A 16335-nucleotide genomic window follows, 5' to 3' on the forward strand; every position below is an offset into this window, starting at 1 on the left:
AAGAAGTAAAAATAAATATTAATACAAATACAACTTACAGAAATATTATTAGATATTTAAAATTATCTCTCTTGTAAGAAGAGAAACAGAACGCTCTCTTAAAGGTCTAGTAGGGGAGTGTTTTTTATATTGTCAGATACCCTAGGTACTAATAACCTAGTACTCCCCCACCCATATTTCAGTACCTCTTTGCAGATGTTGCTCCCTTATATTATATATTGTGCAAGTTAGGATCTGCTTGGAAGTGAGGCCCCAGAGTCCTTTCTGTCAGCTAATACCAAAGTCCCACCGAAGCCTGCCAATGATACTAACACCCTCAGACATGTTTATTTTAAGTAATCAGACTTTCTCTGGTGCATATAAACATTTGTTTGCTCAGTTATCTGCTGCTACCTTTATTATAGCATGGAGAAATGTTTCACATGTGCTCTAGCTGGTTGATGGGCAACTCGATAAATTTAACTCATCATTTCTCAGTATGACAAACCCTGAAAACTTTTCAATGCTACTTGACACCAAATATAACTATTCAGAATCTTTCTTTTGAGAGATTTTGAGACATGATATACCAGGTCAGTTAAACAACTCTAGTGTTCTATGCTAATAAATGACAATACAGCTGATGCCTGCAAGCCTTACAAACATTGAAAATTCTGGCCCCAGAATGCATGCTGCAGATTTTGGAGGGGAAATGCTTAAGCAGATTCACAATAGCCTCTTCCACTTTTTTTTTTTTTTTTTTATTCTATTCTCAGTCATCTAGATGTCTAGAATAAGATTACAGATGAGGAAGGTAAAGAACTGGGACATTGGTATTGTACCTTTGGAAGCAGATGACAGATGGCACCTTGGCAACCACTAACACTCATCATAAAGCACTGCAAGAAATTACCAAACCTCCATCATGGGACTAAGTGATGGCAAAACACTGAGTCAGGATCATGTGGCAACATGAATATCATTTAAAAGGTTCTTGCTGACATTAAAATGGAATGAAGTATGAGGACAAAAGGCCAGATTCTGTCATGCAGTGTGTGCCATGCTGTGCACCAGCAGAAGCCTGCTCAACCAAAACCTGCACCTAGACCAGCACTTCAAGACCAGCACCCCTGGGGCTATGAGGACACTCAAGAAACTCCTCAGCAGCATTTCTGCACAGGTTATTTGGTGGGAACAGCACTGCCTTGAGTGCATAGAGCTGCATCTACACTCCTGAAAGGGCTGTTGGGGCCCTCCTGCAGATCCTCCACTAAGCACCCAGCACCTGGAACCTCCAACTGGGCTTGGCAGTGCCCCAGATCCCACTGGGAGGTGGGGGAAAAAGGAACAGCTCTGCAGGCTGCTGGGAACACCCAGACACACACTCCTGCAAGACAGCAGAGTACGGGGAGAGCAAGGGGCTGACTATCTGTCACAACATGGGGGGTCATGCAGCTCCTTTTCAAGCTCAGTGTCCACAAAATGCACTTTTGGGAAAAGGGCAAGACATGACAAATACTGAGCATTATTTGGGAAGTCAAATACAAACTGGAATCATTTGCTGCTATTTCTCTAGATAAAAATAAACCTAATTCTACCTGGTGATCATATTTGGTTGCTAGTTCAATTTTTAAATGCTGCCATAAAGAAAAATGATCAAACAGAGAAAATAATGAGGTTTCTAGTCGGTGTTATCTATAGAAGACCATCATAATGTTCTGCAAGATGTCGTATGTGCAAAGAGGTAACGAAGAAGCATTCTGAAACCCAAGTTACTGATGTACAGCCATTTCACCAACAACAAACACAAGAGAAACAGAAAAAGAGCAACCACAGCACATAAGAATAAAATAAGAAATAAGAAAGTAGCTAAATTAAAATTGCTAAATACGAAAACCCAAGATACAACTTAGATCACTGTCCCATCTGCACAAACCTCTCATTCCTCAGTGACAGTTTTATAAGGCACCAAGTAGTATAGAAATGGGGAGCACAGGGAAAGAACTGGAGAGAAAAAAATTATGTTTAGAATCCCATTCTGATCTGAGCATCTAAATATGTTAAAATGTCGAGTTGCAGTTCAACTCGGATGAAAGTCCTTTTGAAAAAAGTGATGAAAAAGGCAGAGAGAACACATATACCTTCCCATCTTTAGGAGTGATTTGATTCCTACCACAACCCACTGACCGGTAACATTTCCAAGGTATAACCCAGAGCTGCCAGTATATGATGGAAAAGCCCTAAACTTCAACCCTGATTCTGACAGTTCATGAAGGGTGAATAACGAAGACTTAAATGAAAATCTGGAAGAATTTTCTGAAGAGTGAGCTCACTTGCTTGAAGACATACACTCTCAAACTTCAAAAGGAGGGCAAATATCAAACCACATGAAAAGGTAACAAACAGTGAGTTTCATGAATTTATGATGAATGACTGGCAGCACCACAGCTGCAATTTAAGTCAAAAAACAGACAAAACTGCTACTAATAACTCATTTAAAACTAAATCTACTAAGCAGACAATTTGTAAGTATTTTGCAAAATCTGATCACGTGTGGCAGGAATCATCTACTAAGCCGCTATTAAGTGACTATCTGACAGTAAGAAACAAACAAACCAACAACAACAACAAAAAAAAAAAAAAGGTGAGAAAATTAAGTTGTGGTGCAAAATCTGCCAGATTTGACTTCAGTGTGAGAACTGCTGTCACTAGAAAAGCTGTGAAACCTGCAAACTAGGAAAAGTAGGAAAAGCCTGTCCACAAAATAGGAAGATATTTCCCTTGAAATAAGAGAAGAAAGCTGTGCAAAGGGATAAGGAACCTAAACTATTTACCCAAGAAGTAAACACAACTGTTAGTCAACTTGACCTTCAAAAGAAATTTCCAAGAGACTCATCTTTTCCTTTGGGGTATATCTGAGTTGCTATTTTTGTAAATAAGATCACAAAAGGGCATATTAAAAGTATAACCAAAAGATCCTGATGTGGAAGAGAAAGAGAAGAAGACATGAGAGTTTTGGGTTTATTAATTATGTTTTCATGCCAATGCTTTGTACTACAACAAGCTGCAAGGAAGGCTGGCAAAAAAGGGGATCTAAATAAAAACCATTGAAGACTATGGGGTTATCTTCACTGAAATATGCTGTTGTAAAGGTCACTAGTCCTAGTAAAAGTGAGGGTCTAAAAAGCACAAAGACCTTGTTTTGTTGAGAAATATATATTTGCAGATCAGATGAGGAATATGTGCTGCTGGGAACATCAGGAAGAACCTGACTACTACTAGCTTTTATTAGGTCTGAAAGAAGACTGGGGAAATAGAAGGGGAGGAAACACATTTTGAAGTATGTAAGGACAAGCAGAGGAAAAATTATGAGGTTTTAATTTGGTTTCAACTAGGAGCCTCTGATGCTCCTGAGAATTTTGATGCATAAGGCTTAGCTAGAACCCAGTGAAAAGCATGGTGTTTTTGAAAGATACCAAAGCACTGACTGGAAGGACAGATCTCATTGCTATTGTAAGCTAGAAGACAACAAATGCTCCTTAATTCAGTGGTACGTAAAGCAATCTACATTTGTTAGAGCCAGCAGCAGACGAAACACAAATCACTTGAGTGCACTACTGTTTTCTCTCCACCTTCCACCAACATAAATAGTTTTCTTTGTACAAATCTACTACTCATCTTCCTCAGAATTTCAGTCTTTGGATTTTTCAAAGCTAGCCTTTGAACTAAAAAGCCATCTTTAATACTACAAGATGTAAGATTTCACAGGCTAGAAGCACGAGTCTTATTCTTTAAAAAAAAAACACCTTTCCCTATGGATTTTCCAGTTCTTACTGACAGGAACTCCCAGACCATAAACCTCTGTGGCCTATGGATGGCTTGGCACTAAGAAATTACATTCTGCACTGTTCTGGCACTAGCAGAAATGTATCCAGCCCCACACTGGCCTAATGCTCTCTAGAAAGGGAATAGGACTCTGCTCTAAAGCGCTTGAAGAACTATAAATGAAAATGAACAAGTGTACACCTGGGTTAGGTTCAGGCTTCAGGACATTTGAGCACCTTTCTACTCAGCCCAACTCTGTACTTCTAGCCAAGCACCTGTTGTGCAGCAGTCTTCTCGAAATCAGCAGTCTCCTTAGCTTCACACACTTTTACACACTTTTCCTCTCTTGGTAAATTTATTTTTGCTTACTGCTTCAAAGCTTCTCTGCCTAGTCCAAACTGCAGGCAGCCAGAGCCACAGATTCTAGGGTTTTTCTGTTTCCTATTAAAGGCTTCTCTAGCATAGGAATTTGCCACATTTCTTGCTGAATTGGGACCTTATTGTTTTATTTACGCCTTTTACTTCTGTTCCCTTAAGCCCTTTCCCCAACAGCCACCATCTGTTTCATTAATCAGCACCTACCTTTCCCATACAAGTTCTTCCCCTGCCTTAACTCTATCCTTCTTGTTGTCTAAACTTTTCCTTTACTGCCTGAAGAATAACTTCCACTTCCTCTCTGCCTTATCAGCATGGATTCTGGTAATTCCCTCCTCTTTCCACGTGTGGTGCCAGAGGTTGCAGAGCTCTCTACAACGCTGCTAACAAACACTTCTCCCCCAAAGCAAGCCAAAATTCCTCCTCTTAAGTCACATCACAAGTCCCAGCAAAGTGAATGGGGATACTTGAGCAAAGCCAGCAGGATCTGTCCCTTTGTGTTGTTTTGCCATAGCAACATGAACCCAAGTTTCTGGGCCATCCAAGGCTGCATTCACAGCCAAAGCTTCTTTACTTTTTGTTTGCTTGTTTTATGCATGGCAACCATTTCACTTATTTAACCGGTTTTTCTTCCATTTGTCCAAGTTGCTTCCCTATGTGAATGCAATGAATACATGCATGCCATGTGTAAGTAAAAAAGGCGATAATTTGCAATCACGTACACCCAATCTCAAGTAAAAAAAGAAAAACACAAATAGTTAACTATATGAGTAGTTCTACAAACTTAGGAACAGCAAAAGAGTTTATTTATTTATTATTACCCTACTCCTATTAAAAATGCATTTTTGAAGACTTATTAGCTGACATCATGTCAATTCTGCATGATTTGCACACATACAGGTAGGAAAGCTGATTAACAGGATTAGCAAATGTTCATGTGGAATTGAGAATTTGTCTGTATTTTTAAATGCCTATGTCCAAGGCATATACACAAAGTCCCACAAATTCATTCAGAACTCAAAATAGTAATGTATTCATAAATTATAAAGAGACAGATTCTGGTTTAGAAACAAAGTGGTTTCATTTTCAGGGAATATATGAATAGCAATAAAACTAAAAACCCTGACATATCAAAAAGACCAGGGAAAAAGTAACTCTGATGTCCTGCAGTTCACATGCTGCTGTGCTTGTAATAGGACATTTCAACAAGTCACAGTTAAAGGCTATGGGAACTGGAAGAGTGCCAAATGAAGATGTTTTATGCCATTTAGCAATGTGCCCCTCTATTCCATGTGATTTTTGTTTTAGTATTTTGTTTATTTAATTTTTTATTAATGTATTACAATGTAGCCTGCCAAGTTACAAGAACAAAAATATAAACAAATAAGTCCAATAAAAATGTGAAACCATTCCACCTATTTAGTAATAATGTACTGGATGGGGATTTTGTTACCTGGTATGTATTTTGCCCACAGCTGGAATGAAGCTCCAGTTTAGATGGGGATGTCTATTCTCATTTTTATTTAATATAATTTAGTATTATTTAATAACCAACTTCAGCTTCCTTTTCTTTTAATCACCTGATTTTATTGCTGTGAATTTAGATGACACCAGACATTTGAAGTTTCAGATGAAGAACCACTGCATAATACAGCACAAGAGACAGTTTACAGAAACAGGACCAAATAATCATTCTGTTATATATTCCCAGGACTTCCCTTCCCCCAAACACAGGGAGGTATGCAGCTAAATCTTCCTAGGCTGAGGGCAAGGTTTTGCTTACCAAGTATAAACAAGAGAATAGTCTCTTGAAGGATCAGGATGCAGGAGGGTTTCAATGCGTGGAAGGGAAGGAAGTGCATTCGGGGATCTTTTAGTGGAAGGAGTACACAAGACTTCCACAAGGAGTAGACTGGAACAGATTGCTTTTTGACAACAGCAGAAATTCCTAGAGATTACTGAACCTCTACAGGAGGAAGCACAGATGGCATTGCAGACAGAGTTTAACAAGACCAACACCCCACATGTAATCTGAGTACCAAATCAGAATTTTTTTCCTTTATCACAGAGCTCTCAGGCACTTCCTACATCAGGACACCTCTAAAGGGAGTAGAGAAAGCAAGAGGCTGAGATGCTGTACAGCTCTAGTACTGTAATGGCTCAAGCAATCTGCAATCTCATACCAGCTTCAGCTGTGTATTTTCTGTGCAACTCACAGCTACTCTCTTCTTTCACAGGCAAAAGAAGCCGTAACAGGACCTCACCTTGGCCACAGCAGCACCCCCTTAACACCTGCCTGGAAACTACTTTAGGCATTCTGCTTCCAACTTCTAGTTAGAAGATGGACAAGAAATCTCACTGATCTCACCAGGGAACACCAGCAGCACAATTATATGCCATCTTTCTGATACACATTAAGGAAGCAAAAAAGCAGAGATTACTAGAAACACACATACGTAAAAACATGGAAACCCAAGAAATCTCAAATGTACATTTAAATAAAACTCAAGTTCCCAATTAACCAGCAATATCTCACCACAACTAACAAGAACTAAGCTATGTTTTTTAAATGGGACTTGCTGCCTCTGAGACATTTACGCTAAAACAAAAACAAAGGCAATAGAAATAGGAATCTTCATGCTGAGCAAGATCATCATAACTTGCATGAAAAAACATCTCTACAACCTTTCTGTCTCATAGTTAAATTTCTTTGGACTAATTACCACCTTTTTTATTGTTTCTAATTGGAAACAGAATAGGTTTCCTGGCAGTGGACTATCTTACTTTTCACAAACACAGTAGCAGCCAACAACTTCACACAAATTTAATTTATCTTAAGTTTTACTTGGCTGGGTTTCTAATTGCACACCTAAACTAAACAGATAACAGCTCTAATGTACCTATCAAGACAGATATAACCCTAGGGAGGGCATCTCTGTGGAATTGAAGCCACAGGAGGATGGAAAGCTACCAACAATTCAGCAAGGCTTCCTCCACTCAGGATAAAAGACTTCAGCAAATTGCTGTTAATGAATGCTTGGCACTGTTATTTCAAGATTGAACTGCAAAACCTTAGGACTGCATCTAGAAATAGTCTACCTAGAACCTTCCTACCAGGAAAAAGAACTAAAGCCATCACTGGTGGATGTAAAGTCTTGAAATTACCCCTACACATGTGAAAAGTAGTTTTGAAACCATGACCTATAAATACCAGCAACTGTCTGGGTTAATTGTGAGAAACCCACAAAGAGCATGATGATAAGCAAGACTACAGTATTAAACATAAATTCACTGTATAAGGAGGCAATACTCTTTGGGAAGGATAAAACAAATTTAAAAAAAAATTAGTAAACAAGTGAACAGGATTGAAAATCAGCACTTCTCATTACAGGGGAAATGGATGAGGTGATACAAACCAGCCCTGCTCACTGCCATGGGTCATTAGATACTACAAGAAGCAAATTAACAGACTGAGATATTAACTACCAGGTATTTTAAAGTTAACTGCATGCATTATCAGACCCACATTTTGGTAAAAAAAGCCAAACAAAACAGATCAACAAAAGAAGCATGTCTTTTGGTCTCTAGAACAAGGCAAACTCTAATAGGCAGGCAGATTAGTAGATTATTTCTTCAGGTCGCTAAACAAGAATGCAAGATAAACACACTTACCAAAAGTTAACTGTTAGCCACTAAACTTTCAGTGCATGTCTTACAGATAGGAAACTTCTCCCACATAAATTGGGAAGTCCTTAAAATGACACACCGTTAAAAGAAGGAGTCAAAAGGAGTTTCCCTTTGTGCAGGGGTATCTACCCTCCCACTGCCTGTCAAATAAATGGTGTCATTCCATTTGTTGAGCAGAAAAACACATTCAAGTTGGAGCAAAATTTTTTCATAAAAATTTGTATTTATAAGCACTTCACTGGGGATTGCTTCAGTCAAGGTATGAATTACTTGCATGTTCCAGTCAGAATGAGTAGAGGACACTCCCATAAAATCTTTACTATTCAGAATTTCCTTTAATCATTTTATATTAAATGTATAAATGACAACTGCAAAAAAAAAAAAAAAAAAATGGGCACAGGTATGGGGAGAGGAAGACCACAACAAATTCCTGTAGTCATATAAATAATTTGTGCATCTTTCTGTCAGAAGGAAATTATCATCTACATAATCATCACTGGAGTGAACCAAATCACCAGATCTACAAGTATTTAGAAACACAGGTGATTTTAACTGCTGGAGGGAGGACGTAATCTACCACAGAACACAAGGTAACTTGGTTCATTAATGCAATAGCTTTATTACAAGAAAAGACTCTCTTCAAATACTGCAACAGCTGCTTTGGAAAACAGAACAATTTTGTTTCACTCAAATCATTGTAAGAAACAACACATCACACGTGTGATAAAATACTACCATAGTTCTTAATCACAAAGTGTCAGATGCAGCTACATTCTAACAACTTACTTGCCAAATGTCAGGCACAAGAGGACATATCAGTCTTCAATCCACCTCCAGCTTCTTGGCAAAGAAATACATGAATTCAGCAAATTTATACTACACAGTAAGCTCACTGGATACTTTGAGGTTTTTTATTGTCCCTGACTCACACAATACAGATCACCAATTTCCAACAGAAAACGCCTATGCTTACAAAGGAGAATCAGAGAATAAGTGAATTGCCATTATTCTTTAGAATCACTAACAACACCTAATGTATCACAGCCCCCATTGCCTTCTGTGCAGAAAAACAACCTCTATGCAGTAGCTCTATAATTGACTTGTTTCAGACCAAGACCTCTAGACAAAGTGCTCCCCTTCAATCTAAGCAGGTCTCTTGCAAGGCCACAATAGGAATTATCTAAAAGAGAGGTCCTTTCCAACTGACTCTCAAAATTTTATAACATCTTACAACAGGAAAGATGAAAAGAAAAAAATCTGAATTTGGCCAACTAGTGTACTGAAATTAGATTATTACATAATATATAATGCAAATATAATGCAATTAAATTTGTTAATAAGCAGGTGTTGATCATTTTGAAGTATTAGTCACAGGATGGAATATTATCATCTTTTCCTCAAAAATACCATTAATTTCATTATAGAAACATCAGAAACTAGCATATTTTCCAAATATAATTATTTGTAAGCAGTACAAATAAACACTTACTACACTTAAAATGCAATATATTAAATGTTCTCTGCTGAACGCAACAAATATAATTCCTTAGATAATCAAGGTCATAAAGTAAGTTCTTCTTTAAAAACATCTATTGTGTGATACTTGAAATTCAAAAATATGTAATATAAATTAAGTGGCAGCTTTAAAGTCCCTCTTTCAATGATTTCCAGAGATATCTGGAATCTAGTAAATCTCTTTCATTTTGGCTATCACAGAGTTAATTATTGTTGTAATAGCACAAGAAATGCTTCTCTATTGGATGAATGCCAGCACATAAAAATGTGAATCCAAAATGATGGATAAAGCAATTCCAACTGCACTACTTTTTGCTAGTACATTTTTATGGTATAACATGCTTGTATTCATGAAGTGGCTAGAAACTAGCATACCACTGTTAATCACCACAAATATTACTTCTATAGAAGTAATGACTATTTATAATACATAAGTATTTTGTGGAACTAGATCAAAAGCAATGTGCTGGCAAAGATATTTGCAATCTATATCCCGGATAGTATTTTCAGAGATTCACATAAATGGCCCAGACTTGATAATTCATGTCTTAAATTTTAACACAATATTGTTGGAGGTATCAAAGAAAAGAATTGTAGGAACAAATTAGGCAAAGATTTACCACTACTTTCAAATCATATTAAAGCAGAAATTTCAGTTTGGCTTTACAAAGTAAACACTTCAGCATCTCAGAGAAACATCTGGAGAGAAAGTTTTGGGATTCCATGAAAACAACAGAAGATAAAGATTGCCAATGGAATTTAACATACACCTTTTTGTACCTTTAGTAGCAGGTAACATCATGTTATGCTGCTAGAGAACAATGCATGGCCATTGAAATATGCTTATACTTTGTATACATTTATATATATTTTATAGCTCGCTGTGCAGTTAGTGCCATTCCAGAACCAGAGCTTACATAGCTTGCTTTAAACCTGACCTGGGACTGTTAATTTCAATTGAACTCTATTGTGTCTGTACTTGCTCTAACACCTAATGCTGGTGGAATATACAATTGTTATCACCCACAAGCAGCAAATTGGCTACTCTGTAGCAAATGCTCCTTGACACGTTTTTATCCCACCCTCAGTGAAAGGTGGCTTAACCCTAAGTAGAAGCAGCAAGATTCTTGCATTTACTGCAGGTAAGAGCCTGTTCCCCAGCTCTTAATGGGGAATAGCAGACACCCTGCAAATTCCCATTCAGCCATCTGTCTGTGCATCCAGACCTTCAGTATTTGCCATTTGGCTGCACCAGACTTCACAGACCAGAAAGCAATATGGATTGGTGCAAGCCATCCACATCACCTTCTTTGGCAACAGCCTTTACATTCAATATTCCTGATACAAAAGATTTAATCATTATGCCAATATGAATCAAAAAGGAAAACCATTATTGCTCTGTGCTGGGACCATCAGTTGACCTCTACAGTAATAAGATAGTAATGACTTCTTAAAACCTAAGAGAATATCTAAAAATATTTTCTCTTATGGAAATCCTAAATACTAGAAATAGATTCTCGTGAGAATACAACTGCTTTGCAAGTCAACTTGAGCTCTCAAGACGTCTATATACAATCATATGTGATCTAGTAAGAGCTCCACTGTGAAAATATTTCATCTAGTTCATTATCTGAAACTTTGCAGAATTACTCAAAATATCATTTATTTGGTTTAATTCATTTCAAACATCTTCAAAGAGAAATTTCACTCACATAAATCTGTAGTGTTTTCACAAGTCAGTCATGGCTAATATGACAAAAATTGCATTTAGAAGAATGGGAGATATGCCAGCTAGAGGAAATTTATAAACAAGTATTTAAAAATAATGTGTTTATTTCAATGTATGTGGGTGTTCCAAGTAAATTAATATTCACCTTCTAAAGAAATACTGTCAAAAGTATAGGCCCAGAGTTTTAATAAATTACAACTGTTGTAGGAGGAGAGACTTTATAGACAGCAAGTTTTGTGTTCCCCCTGCTGGTTTAGCAACTGACTTCCAAACACTGATCCTGTGGCAGGCATCAAGATGCTAGGGTATGAAAATATGTTTTGCATGCCAGGAACAACAACTGAAAGTTACTTTTTAAAAGAACTCACATCCTTGGTGGATATCACTTACACGCTTTGACTGGATGAGGCTCTGGACACACAAAACATGCATCAAAATCAACAACAAAACTAGATCTCCCCAGGGACAGAAAGCATGTCAAGAGAGAAAAATCTGAAGTGTCACTTTAAACTTGAAAAGGCTGAACTGCAGCAAACAATTGGGGGAAGCAAGTTTCAGAGTAAAGGACTCTTCACTGAAGGAAGCCAATGACCTGCCCTCCCCTCCCTTCCTCCCCCAGCCCAGCACCAGCTGCAGCAGTGGCCCAGGTCTGCATTCGAGGAGCAGCTCCTCCTCAGCTGCAACTCAAGCTCTGTTAGCTTTGATGGGTTAAACTGGAGTCTTCAAATGAATAAGCATCTTCCAGTAACATTTTACTTACACTCTTGTTGGGAATACTTTGACAGGACACCTGTGCAGGGCTAATTAAAACCCAGCTACCAACTCATGCTTGCGACAGGCATTCATGGAAAAAAGCATGGACTGTAAGGGAAATAAAGTAATCTTCATAAGTAGCAATAAACAGATTTTTGTCTTGGGAAGACATTTCATTTACACATGTGAAGTCTTCCACATATGAGACTACAGTAGTATCAGTCCTCTGGGTCACCATGAGACAAACCTAATTGACACCACAATTAGTGAGCAGACAGCTCTCTCACTTTGGGTTTTCTCCCTATTGGAGATGTAATATCAGCCCGTTTGACCTCACCAAACAGAAAGTACATCAACTTAGATCAGTATAAACACAGACCCAACCAAAAAACTTTTGATGATGAAAAGTTTGTTAGAACTTGTATGTCCAAGTGTCTCTTTAACAACTTACAAATACTATCAAAAATATTCCATAAAAAAATGAACTGTGCTAATGATTAAGCATTTGAGAAGAAAATTATAAATGACAGCAAATCAATTTTAACGCTACAGCTTAATAGAACTGAGATAAGTAGATTTAAATCTGGTTACATCCACAGCAAGTTGAAAAAGCATAAACACACATTCACACTACATCTGAAGAAGTCCTTTTTTTTTGTAAGGGAGAAGTATCACATCCTGTGCTGTTTGATACCAATGACTTTGGAACTACAAGTGCACTTGAGACTGGGGAAAGCTCGTGTTTAAAAAGTTACTTAATTTACATCTGACATTGAAGCCACATTCTTGTTATTACTAGGAGAGTAGTACTCAGAAGCTTGCAGTGACTTGACTCTAGTGCATCCCCTGCAAAATATGCAGCAGCAACTCCCACATGGCAACAGCCCCTCAGTGAAATAGCACTGAAGGGACATTATACTGGCCCTTATATTATTCTCACTTACACTAAACTCACACTCTGCTCGTACACTGCTCTCACCTGGCCCCACGATAGGTAGGAAGACACGCGCGCCCAGCAGCGCGAGCCTTGCAAAGCATTTCGCTCGCTGCCCGTAACTCGCCCAGCACGCACCAGCCAGCGGACACAGGGACTGCCGCTGGGACACCTGTAGCTCCCCTCGCCAGGCGCCCACCTCTCACTCGCCCCTCAGCTCGCACGGTCCCGAGGGGCGAGCTGCTCCCTACGGCACGCGTGCGGACGCTGACCGCCCCCGGCAGCTCCCGCGTCCGGCGGAGGCCCCGGGACCCTCCCGGGCAGCCCGGTCACGGTGACACCTCGAGGGGCGCACACCCCGCGCCCGCCCCAGCGGACGGCGCATCCCTGAGGGGCGCCCGGCCCGAAACGCCGCTGTCGGGGCGGGGGTCGCGGCCGCCGCACCTACCCGGCGGCAGGTCTGTCCACGCCGCGTCGCGCGGGGCAGGCGCGCAGCAGCACAGCTACGCCATGGGCACCGCCGGCCGGGACGGGAGCGCAGCCCTCACCAAGGCCGCCCAGCGCCGGCCACCGCTGCCCGGAGCGCGGAGGAGGCGGCGAGGAGGCGGAGGCGGAGGAGGCGCGTGTGCAGCCGCCCGGCCTCCGGCCCGGCAGTAACCCCGCGGCCCGCGGGGAGGGCGGGGCGCGGCGGGCGGTGCCGCCATTGGGCGCGGGGCGGAGACGGCGCCGTGACGGCCGCGCCCGCCGCCACCGCCCCTCGCGAACGCGTGCCGCGAGCGCGCGCCCGCCCCGTCCCCTCCCACACCTGAGCCCCGCCCGCCCCGCCGGGAGCCGTGAGGGGGTCCTGGGGTGGCGCACGGCCCGGTTGTGCTGGCGGCCAGCGGCTCGAAAAGGCCCGCGCAGCCGGGGCTGGGGGCACAATCCCGCTCACGGCAACCGGGGCCGGCAACGGCTTTTAAGTTACCGGCCTAGAAACCGCGTGAGGCCGCGTCCGTAACGGAGCCTGGGCTGCGCTCGGTATCGGGCCGGTGTGAGCGGCGGTGTGACGGTGCCCTGCCCTGAGTGTGCACCGAGGTACGTCCCCGCAGCCCCCTGAGCGGGCCCGGCTCCCACCGCGGCTGGCGTAGAGCGAGGCCCTGGTCCCCCCTCAGTGCTGCCACCCCAGCCAAGGGCAGGCAAAAGCCCACACCAGAAGGAGTTTTGGCCAACACCGCAGAGCTGACATCGTTTACAGCAGAGCAAACTATTCCAGTTCACTCGAGGTTCGTTATGCTGGAAAATAACAGAAAGTGCTCTTCAGTATGGAAGGCACGCTTAAGGTTGTCACATCCCCCAACTTCAAGACTATCGAGTTGTGGAGCAAACTGTCATTAAGGGAGATACACCACACATGAGGCCTTTCCACCCACAACTTTATCCTTCAGCAGGATGAACAGAGTTAGTTTCTGACACAGTCCTGCAACATCAGGTGTGTGCTGCTCTCCAAACCTAAATGTCCTCTAAAGGTCATGGTAACGAGAGCAGTACTAGAAGTTGGCAAACATTATTATAGCAAAACTCCCATCACAAAATTGAGCCCTACTCCTATTGTTATCTAAGTAAGCAAATGTTCTTCTGTAGGTATGGAGACAATGTGGAGATATAGAGAAGTAGAGAGGAGTTTCAGGATGTTTCAGCAAAATTTTACTAATTTAATTGGCTTTCTTACTGAGGGAATTAGGGGTGAGTTGATTTTTTCATAATGCTCTTTGACTTCAGGCCCTTTGCCCCGAGTCACAAATGCCAAGTTCTTACATCTACCCAAGAAGCGTGTTACCAGAGTTCAGACGCAATTTAGCCGTTCTTGAAATGTCAGTTTGCAACCTAGAATAATCCACTGCCATTTACATTTGACCTCTTTGTGTTTGGACAAGCCTTACTCACAGTTCTGCTGCATGTACCACACATCAGTCAATGGCTGGGTCCCCCAAAGACTAGTCCTGAAAACTAGTACATTATCTGTATATGACAGCTCCAGAAGGAAATCAAAATAAATCAAATAACAAGCATTTACTGTACATTAAATTTTTTAGCAAACAGGCTTACAAAATCTGGAGAAAAACCTGCAGAAACAAATAAAATACGAGTTCAGACTGCTTGTTGGCAGCCTAAGCTCACTTACAGATTTTTTTTTTTTTTTTTTTTTTAGCATTTGAAAAGTTGTGCATGTTGGAGCATGACATACCTCCTCTCTTATCACTCTCATATGTAGGATGCGAAATTTTTTGCAAGAGGGATGTGGAGGTGGGGGAAGTCCCTTCAACAGAGAAGAAAACTAATATTCTACAGCAATATATGTACTTCAAGGCATATTGTGTGTCTACTATATTTCTTTTAGCTAAAATTCCAGACTGCTGATTAAAAATGGGATTGAAACTTAAGCAAACATTATTTTTATTTTAATTACTCATTTAGGTCCCAATCCTGCAAAGATTAAACAGATTAGGTTCACTTAAACAAGTAGCCATGAGGGCTGTTAAAGTGACATCAAATGTGTATGTACAAGCCTTTGTAAAATCAAATTGTTTGTATATAGGTCTAACCTTAGTCAAATTATTTTCACCATTTTCAGTGATGTTGGTAAGAACTGGTTACTGGTTCTTGTCCATGAAGCCAATTATGCTAGGTAGTCAGCATCCTTCAGCAAAGTCTAGGATTTACACCACTTGTCCTGGTGTTTGAAAAAGTTCAAGACTAAGACAAAAAGAACACTGACTTTTAGTTATAAACTAATATATAACTCGGTTGATGTTGTCTTTGAACATGATGTTCAAAGACTGAAGCCACGACAAATTGCCACATTAAAGTACAATTAGGCACGTGGGTTGGGTCACCCAGAAACATAATGATAGACACTTGGCTTTGGCATTTTTTTTTATTTTTACATTTCGTGGCAGAATAAACAGAAATCACATAATTCCTCTTAAAACCATGGAAAATTCCTGCAATCTTAACTATAGTGTTCAATTTTTGCAGCTGAGGAACACGGTTATATACATAATTTACATTTTTACTTACTTTTTAAGTATTTGCTGATCTAGTGATTAACTTCAGTCCTGGGCAGGATTATTTCACTTAGCAGTCATCAGCGCAATCCAGCAATGTAATGTATTATCCTCACTAAGATGTATGAAAGCTGTGGCAGTTCACTTTTGCAGGAGGTTTAGAGGTTTTCCTGGTGTGGTGCCACAGAATCAAGCCTAAGTAAATGTAAAATCTTAAAAAATGTGCGCTGTTAAAACTATTAACATCACAGTTTTAATTTTTTTCCTCCTTTCCCAGAAAATACAGTAGGGATACTACTCCCAAAAAGTTCTAGACTAGTTTCAGTTACTAACTGCATGTTATGGTCATAAAGCCCTAACCTGCACTGAGGGGCCAGCTGAGTTCAGGTCACCGACACCAGGAGCAGCATCAATCTATTAAAATGGTATCCAAGCTGAACTAACTAATCCTTCCCAGGAATGGGTTATTCATTTGGATACCATTCTATATTCAT

At 40.6% G+C, this 16335-nt stretch overlaps 2 protein-coding genes across 4 annotated transcripts in view; one reads left to right on the forward strand and one right to left on the reverse strand.

Annotated features, from left to right (window-relative positions):
* TGFBR3 (transforming growth factor beta receptor 3) overlaps positions 1-13501 on the reverse strand; it is a 113741-nt gene extending 100240 nt beyond the window's left edge. Inside the window, exon 1 of one of the 2 annotated variants that reach the window (XM_030279168.4) lies at positions 13246-13501. The gene's annotated coding sequence lies outside the window, so the exon portion shown is untranslated. Of the gene's footprint in view, positions 1-12842; positions 13008-13245 lie in introns of those variants that run through there. The other variant, XM_072932496.1, reaches the window with a different exon arrangement.
* BRDT (bromodomain testis associated) overlaps positions 13487-16335 on the forward strand; it is a 49292-nt gene continuing 46443 nt past the window's right edge. Inside the window, exon 1 of one of the 2 annotated variants that reach the window (XM_030279164.4) lies at positions 13487-14059. The gene's annotated coding sequence lies outside the window, so the exon portion shown is untranslated. The remainder of the gene's footprint in view (positions 14060-16335) is intronic. The other variant, XM_072932494.1, reaches the window with a different exon arrangement.

This window comes from Taeniopygia guttata, chromosome 8 (assembly GCF_048771995.1).
Source record: "Taeniopygia guttata chromosome 8, bTaeGut7.mat, whole genome shotgun sequence".
Classification (NCBI taxonomy): domain Eukaryota; kingdom Metazoa; phylum Chordata; class Aves; order Passeriformes; family Estrildidae; genus Taeniopygia; species Taeniopygia guttata.